Source organism: Cherax quadricarinatus, chromosome 56 (assembly GCF_038502225.1).
Source record: "Cherax quadricarinatus isolate ZL_2023a chromosome 56, ASM3850222v1, whole genome shotgun sequence".
Taxonomy (NCBI): domain Eukaryota; kingdom Metazoa; phylum Arthropoda; class Malacostraca; order Decapoda; family Parastacidae; genus Cherax; species Cherax quadricarinatus.
Genome location: NC_091347.1, coordinates 9,801,126 through 9,809,562, shown reverse-complemented (window position 1 = coordinate 9,809,562; position 8,437 = coordinate 9,801,126). Strand labels below are relative to the sequence as shown.

Genomic DNA, 8,437 nt, shown 5'->3' with positions numbered 1-8,437 from the left:
GGACCTTAACTGCTGCACAGTTGTGTGTGTGTGAGACCTTGACTGCTGCACAGTTGTGTGTGTGGGACCTTGACTGCTGCACAGTTGTGTGTGTCTCAGTAGTAGTACCAGTTACCAGTAACCAGTTACCAGTAACCAGTGTACCCCGTAGATGACTCGCCTACCAACCGTCTGCGTGAATCACTGACTGTTATCATATTGCTGCTGACCATAGCAGGATTTCAAACACCCCTCACCCTGTAAGCACTTGTGGGGCAGTCGAAGATAGGCAGCAGAGAGAGGCAGGTCGGCTGTTGGCGCTTCCCATACTTTGCGTTATTTTATACGTACTACCAGCCTACGTGAGTATTCTTACCCCATCCACGTTATCGAAAACCCACATGACATGTGGGACCTTGACTTCTGCACAGTTGTGTGAAACCTTGACTGCTGCACAGTTGTGTGTGGGACCTTGATTGCTGCACAGTTTTGTGTGTGGGACCTTGACTGCTGCACAGTTGTGTGTGAGAGACCATGACTGCTGCACAGTTGTGTGTGTGGGACCTTGACTGCTGCGCAGTCATGTGTGAGACCTTGGCTGCTGCACAGTTGTGTGCGCGTCTTTGACTGCTGCATATTTGTGTGTGTGGGGGACCTTGACTGCTGCACATTTGTGTGCTTAACCTTGATTGCTGCACAGTTGTGTGTGAGACGTTGACTGCTGCACAGTTGTGTGTGAGACCTTAACTGCTGCACAGTTGTGTGCCTGACCTTTGCTGCACAGTTGTATGTGTGAGGCCTTGACTGCTGCACAGTTGTGTGTGGGACCTTGACTGCTGCACAGTTGTGTGTGGGACCTTGACTGTTACACAGTTGTGTGTGGGACCTTGACTGCTGCACAGTTGTGTGTGTTGGACCTTGACTGCTGCACAGTTGTGTGTGTGGGACCTTGACTGCTGCACAGTTGTGTGTGGGACCTTGACTGCTGCACAGTTGTGTGTGGGACCTTGACTGCTGCACAGTTGTGTGTGAGACCTTCACTGCTGCACAGTTGTTTACCTGGAGTTTACCTGGAGAGAGTTCCGGGGGTCAACGCCCCCACGGCCCGGTCTGTGACCAGGCCTCCTGGTGGATCAGAGCCTGATCAACCAGGCTGTTACTGCTGGCTGCACGCAAACCAACGTACGAGCCACAGCCCGGCTGGTCAGGAACCGACTTTAGGTGCTTGTCCAGTGCCAGCTTGAAGACTGCCAGGGGTCTGTTGGTAATCCCCCTTATGTATGCTGGGAGGCAGTTGAACAGTCTTGGGCCCCTGACACTTATTGTATGGTCTCTTAACGTGCTAGTGACACCCCTGCTTTTCATTGGGGGGATGTTGCATCGTCTGCCAAGTCTTTTGCTTTCGTAGTGAGTGATTTTCGTGTGCAAGTTTGGTACTAGTCTCTCTAGGATTTTCCAGGTGTTTATAATCATGTATCTCTCCCGCCTGCGTTCCAGGGAATATAGGTTTAGGAACCTCAAGCGCTCCCAGTAATTGAGGTGTTTTATCTCCGTTATGCGCGCCGTGAAGGTTCTCTGTACATTTTCTAGGTCAGCAATTTCACCTGCCTTGAAAGGTGCTGTTAGTGTGCAGCAATATTCCAGCCTAGATAGAACAAGTGACCTGAAGAGTGTCATCATGGGCTTGGCATCCCTAGTTTTGAAGGTTCTCATTATCCATCCTGTCATTTTTCTAGCAGATGCGATTGATACAGTGTTATGGTCCTTGAAGGTGAGATCCTCCGACATGATCACTCCCAGGTCTTTGACGTTGGTGTTTCGCTCTATTTTGTGGCCAGAATTTGTTTTGTACTCTGATGAAGATTTAATTTCCTCGTGTTTACCATATCTGAGTAATTGAAATTTCTCATCGTTGAACTTCATATTGTTTTCTGCAGCCCACTGAAAGATTTGGTTGATGTCCGCCTGGAGCCTTGCAGTGTCTGCAATGGAAGACACTGTCATGCAGATTCGGGTGTCATCTGTAAAGGAAGACACGGTGCTGTGGCTGACATCCTTGTCTATGTCGGATATGAGGATGAGGAACAAGATGGGAGCGAGTACTGTGCCTTGTGGAACAGAGCTTTTCACCGTAGCTGCCTCGGACTTTACTCTGTTGACGACTACTCTCTGTGTTCTGTTAGTGAGGAAATTATAGATCCATCGACCGACTTCTCCTGTTATTCCTTTAGCACGCATTTTGTGCGCTATTACGCCATGGTCACACTTGTCGAAGGCTTTTGCAAAGTCTGTATATATTACATCTGCATTCTTTTTGTCTTCTAGTGCATCTAGGACCTTGTCGTAGTGATCCAATAGTTGAGACAGACAGGAGCGACCTGTTCTAAACCCATGTTGACCTGGGTTGTGTAACTGATGGGTTTCTAGATGGGTGGTGATCTTGCTTCTTAGGACCCTTTCAAAGATTTTTATGATATAGGATGTTAGTGCTATCGGTCTGTAGTTCTTTGCTGTTGCTTAACTGCCCCCTTTGTGGAGTGGGGCTATGTCTGTTGTTTTTAGTAACTGTGGGACGACCCCCGTGTCCATGCTCCCTCTCCATAGGATGGAAAAGGCTCGTGATAGGGGCTTCTTGCAGTTCTTGATGAACACGGAGTTCCATGAGTCTGGCCCTGGGGCAGAGTGCATGGGCATGTCATTTATCGCCTGTTCGAAGTCATTTTGCGTCAGGATAACATCGGATAGGCTTGTGTTAACCAAATTCTGTGGCTCTCTCATAAAAAATTCATTTTGATCTTCGACTCTCAGTCTGGTTAGCGGCTTGCTAAAAACTGAGTCATATTGGGACTTGAGTAGCTCACTCATTTCCTTGCTGTCATCTGTGTAGGACCCATCTTGTTTAAGTAGGGGCCCAATACTGGACGTTGTTCTCGACTTTGATTTGGCATAGGAGAAGAAATACTTTGGGTTTCTTTCGATTTCATTTATGGCTTTTAGTTCTTCCCGCGATTCCTGACTCCTATAAGATTCCTTTAGCTTAAGTTCGATGCTTGCTATTTCTCTCACCAGTCTCCCTACGCATTTCAGATATATTGACCTCTTTTAGCCGCTCTGTTATTCTTTTCCGTCGCCTGTAAAGGGAGCGCCTGTCTCTTTCTATTTTACATCTACTCCTCCTTTTTCTTAGAGGAGTAAGCCTTGTGCATACATCGAGTGCCACCAAGTTAATCTGTTCTAGGCATAAGTTGGGGTCTGTGTTGCTTAGTATATCTTCCCAGCTTATATCGGTTAGGACTTGGTTTACTTGGTCCCACTTTGTTTTTGTTATTGAAGTTGAATTTGGTGAATGCTCCCTCGTGATTAATCTCATGTCGATCTGGGGCTCCACGCATACATGTCCGAACCTCAATTATGTTGTGATCTGAGTATATTGTTTTTGATATGGTGACATTTCTTATCAGATCATCATTGTTAGTGAAGATGAGGTCTAGTGTATTCTCCATTCTAGTAGGCTCTATTATTTGCTGGTTTAAATTGAATTTTGTGCAGAGATTTAAAAGCTCGTGTGAGTGTGAGTTTTCATCAGAGCTGTCTCCTGGTGTCATTACTGCAACAATATTATTTGCTATATTCCTCCATTTTAGGTGCCTTAAGTTGAAATCCCCCAGGAGCAAGATGTTGGGTGCAGGAGCTGGAAGATTTTCCAGACAGTGGTCAATTTTTAACAGCTGTTCTTGGAATTGCTGGGATGTTGCATCCGGAGGCTTGTAGACTACCACAATGACTAGGTTTTGGTTCTCGACCTTTACTGCTAAAACTTCCACTACATCATTTGAGGCATTAAGCAGTTCTGTGCAAACAAGTGACTCTGCAATGTACAGGTCAACCCCCCCCTTTTGCCTGTTCACTCTGTCACATCTGTATAGGTTGTAACCTGGGATCCATATTTCGTTGTCCAAGTGATCCTTTATGTGGGTCTCAGTGAAAGCCGCGAACATTGCCTTTGCCTCTGCAAGCAGTCCACGGATGAAAGGTATTTTGTTGTTTGTTGCTGGCTTTAGACCCTGTATATTTGCAAAGAAGAATGTCATCGGACTGGTGGTATCGTTGGTACTGGGGGAGGTTTTTTTTTCCGGCATTAGTATTTGTATCTGTTGGTTTGGAGTGGAGGCCATCGACTGTGGTTCCACTCCAGGAATGACTGGATTTGGTGTACGATTTCTGCCATTTCCTGCCAGTTTTTTTTCCTTCCTGGCACTAAAAAACCTCTCCCTCTTGAGTGGCTGTGGCTACCCAGGTTTTCCCATGGCCTGGATGTTTTGTATCTTTTTGTCCCCTTTAGATGGTGTGCCTGGCAATTTAAGTTATAGCACAGTCTTTCCTGTACTGAAGAGGTACACATTTCAGGGTGAAAAAGCTTACAGGAAGGGAGTTTGCATTTCCTGTTGTCATATGGGCACGGCATTTTCTAGGGTGGTCATAGTTGCACGTCCAGTCTGTTTTTCCAGATTTCCCATGCCTGCAGATACGAAGTGCATAGTATGGGCACAGGCTTGGTTTCCGTTTGCCTTGGGTTTCTGTGACTGTATTCCCTGTTGGTGCATGTTTCCCTGTCTTATTCCTATCCTCCCTAGCACCAACAATGGAGCTCCCACCAGTTGTTTTTAGTAATATATCCTCACTATTGCTAGTGGAGTCCTCTTGTTTGCTATTTCCTGTGGTATTTCTAGTTTGCAATATTGGTTTTATCTTATCTTTGACTACACTTGTTTCCCCACTACGGCTCCTGTCCCCTATGAGGTCATTTATATGTATTCCTTCCTGCGTAAAATTCCCGACTACCTGGACAAAATCTCCAGCTTCACCATTACTGTCTCCCAGGACAGCACCTCCAGCTTCACCATTACTGTCTCCCAGGACAGCACCTCCAGCTTCACCATTACTGTCTCCCAGGACAGCACTATCAGCCCCACATTTACTGACTACCAGGACATCACCTCCAGCCTTACAGTTTCTGACTACATGGCCAGTATCAAGGGCAATACCATTCAGCCCAGACTTTTTATGTTCCCATCTGTTGTAGAAAGCTTCCAGGTTTTTTATGAAAGCAGCTTTGATGTTATCCTCTTTTAATACCCTTGTGATTTTAGTCCACAGATTTATCTCATTTGGGCATACCCAAAAACACTTCCCTGTTTTAATACTGCTTGTAGCTAGTTCTTGGATATCTGCACAAGGGGCGGGACACCATTTTCCACAAAAATGACAATTTATCCATGTGGAAGCCCGTTTGTTTGATTGACTGCAGACTACACAGAGCTTCATAATGATTTGAATGGTTGATTTATTGTAATTCTACTAGCAACCTCTTGAATACTCTATTAATAACCTCCTTAAATGAAGCTCTAGCTATTTGTATTTCTATTTTTAACTGGTATATTGGACAGCTTACCGTGTACGTTCCTGATTTATATTTATTGTTTGTGTTTGATAAGGGCGCCTACAACCCCATCCGTTTACAGTCTGCTTTATTGTCCAACAAATCCGTTTGAAACCAGTCAAGGGTTCGGACCAGTCAAGGGTTCGGACCAGTCGAGGGTTCGGACCAGTCGAGGGTTTGGACCAGTCGAGGGTTCGGAACCAGTCTGATCTGATCAGTGGGTCACTTACTTAAAACATACTGGTCGGTGATTTGGGCTAACACATGAAGGATCTACTTGAAATTATCTACCCGAGTAATATGTGATTTGATTGATACAAAAGTATAACTTGCGTGTTGAAGAACCGGTGATTGCTGGCAGCTCCTACAATGACGAACGGTCGAGCCTCAACCCTTGTTTATCGATCACTGTATCTAGCTTTTCTAGTTTTTTTTTCGTCTCCACCACAATAAATGCTATATTATCATTATAGTTGACTGGTGGAAATTTTGGAGGAAGGACGCTTTTTCTGTAGTAATAATTGCTTCTCGTTGTGTATATTGCGACCGCTGGTAACTACAGGTTATATGAGATTCATAGTATACGTCTGGTATTTCAAGAAAAAAGAAACTAATGAAAGTCACTCCACTCCACTAAGTACCATTATAATACTGGTTAGTTGCTACTACAAAACTGTATCTGCTATTCACTGGTATCACTAGATTATATGCGAGTACACTAGCAGGCCAGGAAGATTATTAAAACAGCTGACCTCTGTGGTAAGTTTCTGGCGACTTCTGGCACCTGCCTCTATAGGCTTATCACTTCATTTACAAATTCACCTGTTTTCAAATGACACTTTAGCCTTTATCATCTATATACTAGGGAGCCACTGTAGTATACACTATACACTATGTATACACAATGTTATCAGGGAGACTTTCTTTCCTCTGACAAAGAAAAGTTGTATTATTATTATTTTGCACACTGAACACAGGCCTATGATTCCCCTCTGGCAGTAAACTCTGCTAGGTAGTGCACACTAATTCTCCTTTTTTGACTCAGTATATAATGTTTTCCGCCCAAGATTGGTTCCAGGCGCTAGAGGGATGTATCGTATAGAATTGATGGCACAAATTAAAGTTCTAGCACGTAAGAGCGACCGTGAAAACACGAGAAAACCCGGAGCACAACGAGGCACTTTGACACGCTGACACGCAGGTAAAGGGAGTTGTGTGTGGGACTTTGACTGCTGCACAGTTGTGTGTGTGAGACCTTGACTGCTGCACAGTTTGTATGTGGGATCTTGACTGCTGCACAGTTGTGTGTGTGGGACCTTCAATGCTGCACAGTTGTGTGTGTGAAACCTTGACTGCTGGACAGTTGTCTGTGGGATCTTGAATGCTGCACAGTTGTGTGTGTGGGACCTTGATTGCTGCACAGTTGTGTATGTGAGACCTTGACTGCTGCACAGTTGTGCGTGTGTGGGACCTTGACTGCTGCACAGTTGTGTGTGTGTGGGACCTTGACTGCTGCACAGTTGTGTGTGTGAGAGCATGACTGCTGCACAGTTGTGTGTGTGGGACCCTGACTTCTGCACAGTCATGTGTGAGACCTTGACTGCTGCACAGTTGTGTGCGCGTCCTTGACTGCTGCATATTTGTGTGCTTAACCTTGATTGCTGCACAGTTGTGTGTGAGACCTTAACTGCTGCACAGTTGTGTGCATGACCTTTGCTGCACAGTTATATGTGTGAGACCTTGACTGCTGCACAGCCGTGTGTGGGACCTTGACTGCTGCACAGTTGTGTGTGAGACCTTCACTGCTGCACAGTTGTGTGTGGGACTTTGCTGCACAGTTGTGTGTGTATGAGACCGTGACTGCTGCACAGTTGTGTGTGTATGAGACCGTGACTGCTGCACAGTTTGTATGTGGGACCTTGACTGCTGCACAGTTGTGTGTGAGACCGTCACTGCTGCACAGTTGTGTGTGGGACTTTGCTGCACAGTTGTGTGTGTATGAGACCGTGACTGCTGCACAGTTTGTATGTGGGACCTTGACTGCTGCACAGTTGTGTGTGTGGGACCTTGACTGCTGCACAGTTGTGTGTGTGAAACCTTGACTGCTGGACAGTTGTGTGTGTGCGGGACCTTGACTGCTGCACAGTTGTGTGTGTGTGGGACCTTGACTGATGCACAGTTGTGTGTGTGTGAGACCTTGACTGCTGCACAGTTGTGTGTGTGTGGGACATTGACTGCTGCACAGTTGTGTGTGTGTGGGACCTTGACTGCTGCACAGTTGTGTGTGTGTGGGACCTTGACTGCTGCACAGTTGTGTGTGTGTGTCACCTTGACTGATGCACAGTTGTGTGTGTGGGACCTTGACTGATGCACAGTTGTGTGTGTGGGACCTTGACTGCTGCACAGTTGTGTGTGTGTGGGACCTTGACTGCTGCACAGTTGTGTGTGTGTGTGTGTGGGATCTTAACTGCTGAACAGTTGTGTGGGACCTTGACTGCTGCACAGTTGTGTGTGTGTGTGTGGGATCTTAACTGCTGAACAGTTGTGTGGGACCTTAACTGCTGCACAGTTGTGTGCATGATCTTAGCTGCACAGTTATATGTGTGAGTCCTTGACTGCTGCACAGTCGTGTGTGGGACCTTGACTGCTGCACAGTCGTGTGTGGGACCTTGACTGCTGCACAGTTGTGTGTGAGACCTTCACTGCTGCACAGTTGTGTGGGTGGGACCTTGACTGCTGCACAGTTGTGTGTGTGAAACCTTGACTGCTGGACAGTTGTGTGTGTGTGTGGGACCTTGACTGCTGCACAGTTGTGTGTGTGTGGGACCTTGACTGATGCACAGTTGTGTGTGTGAGACCTTGACTGATACACAGTTGTGTGTGTGGGACCTTGACTGCTGAACAGTTGTATGTGTGGGACCTTGACTGCTGCACAGATGTGTGTGTGAGAGACCTTGACTGCTGCACAGTTGTGTGTGTGTGGGACCTTGACTGCTGCACAGTTGTGTGTGTGTGTGG

General features: G+C 46.4%; 1 long non-coding RNA gene across 2 annotated transcripts in view; it reads left to right on the top strand.

The window, feature by feature from the left end:
- The first annotated feature begins 269 nt into the window (after positions 1-269).
- LOC138854370 (uncharacterized) overlaps positions 270-8,437 on the top strand; it is a 107,118-nt gene continuing 98,950 nt past the window's right edge. For both annotated transcript variants that reach the window (XR_011393558.1, XR_011393557.1), the window contains exon 1: positions 270-341. This is a non-coding gene — a long non-coding RNA (uncharacterized lncRNA). The remainder of the gene's footprint in view (positions 342-8,437) is intronic.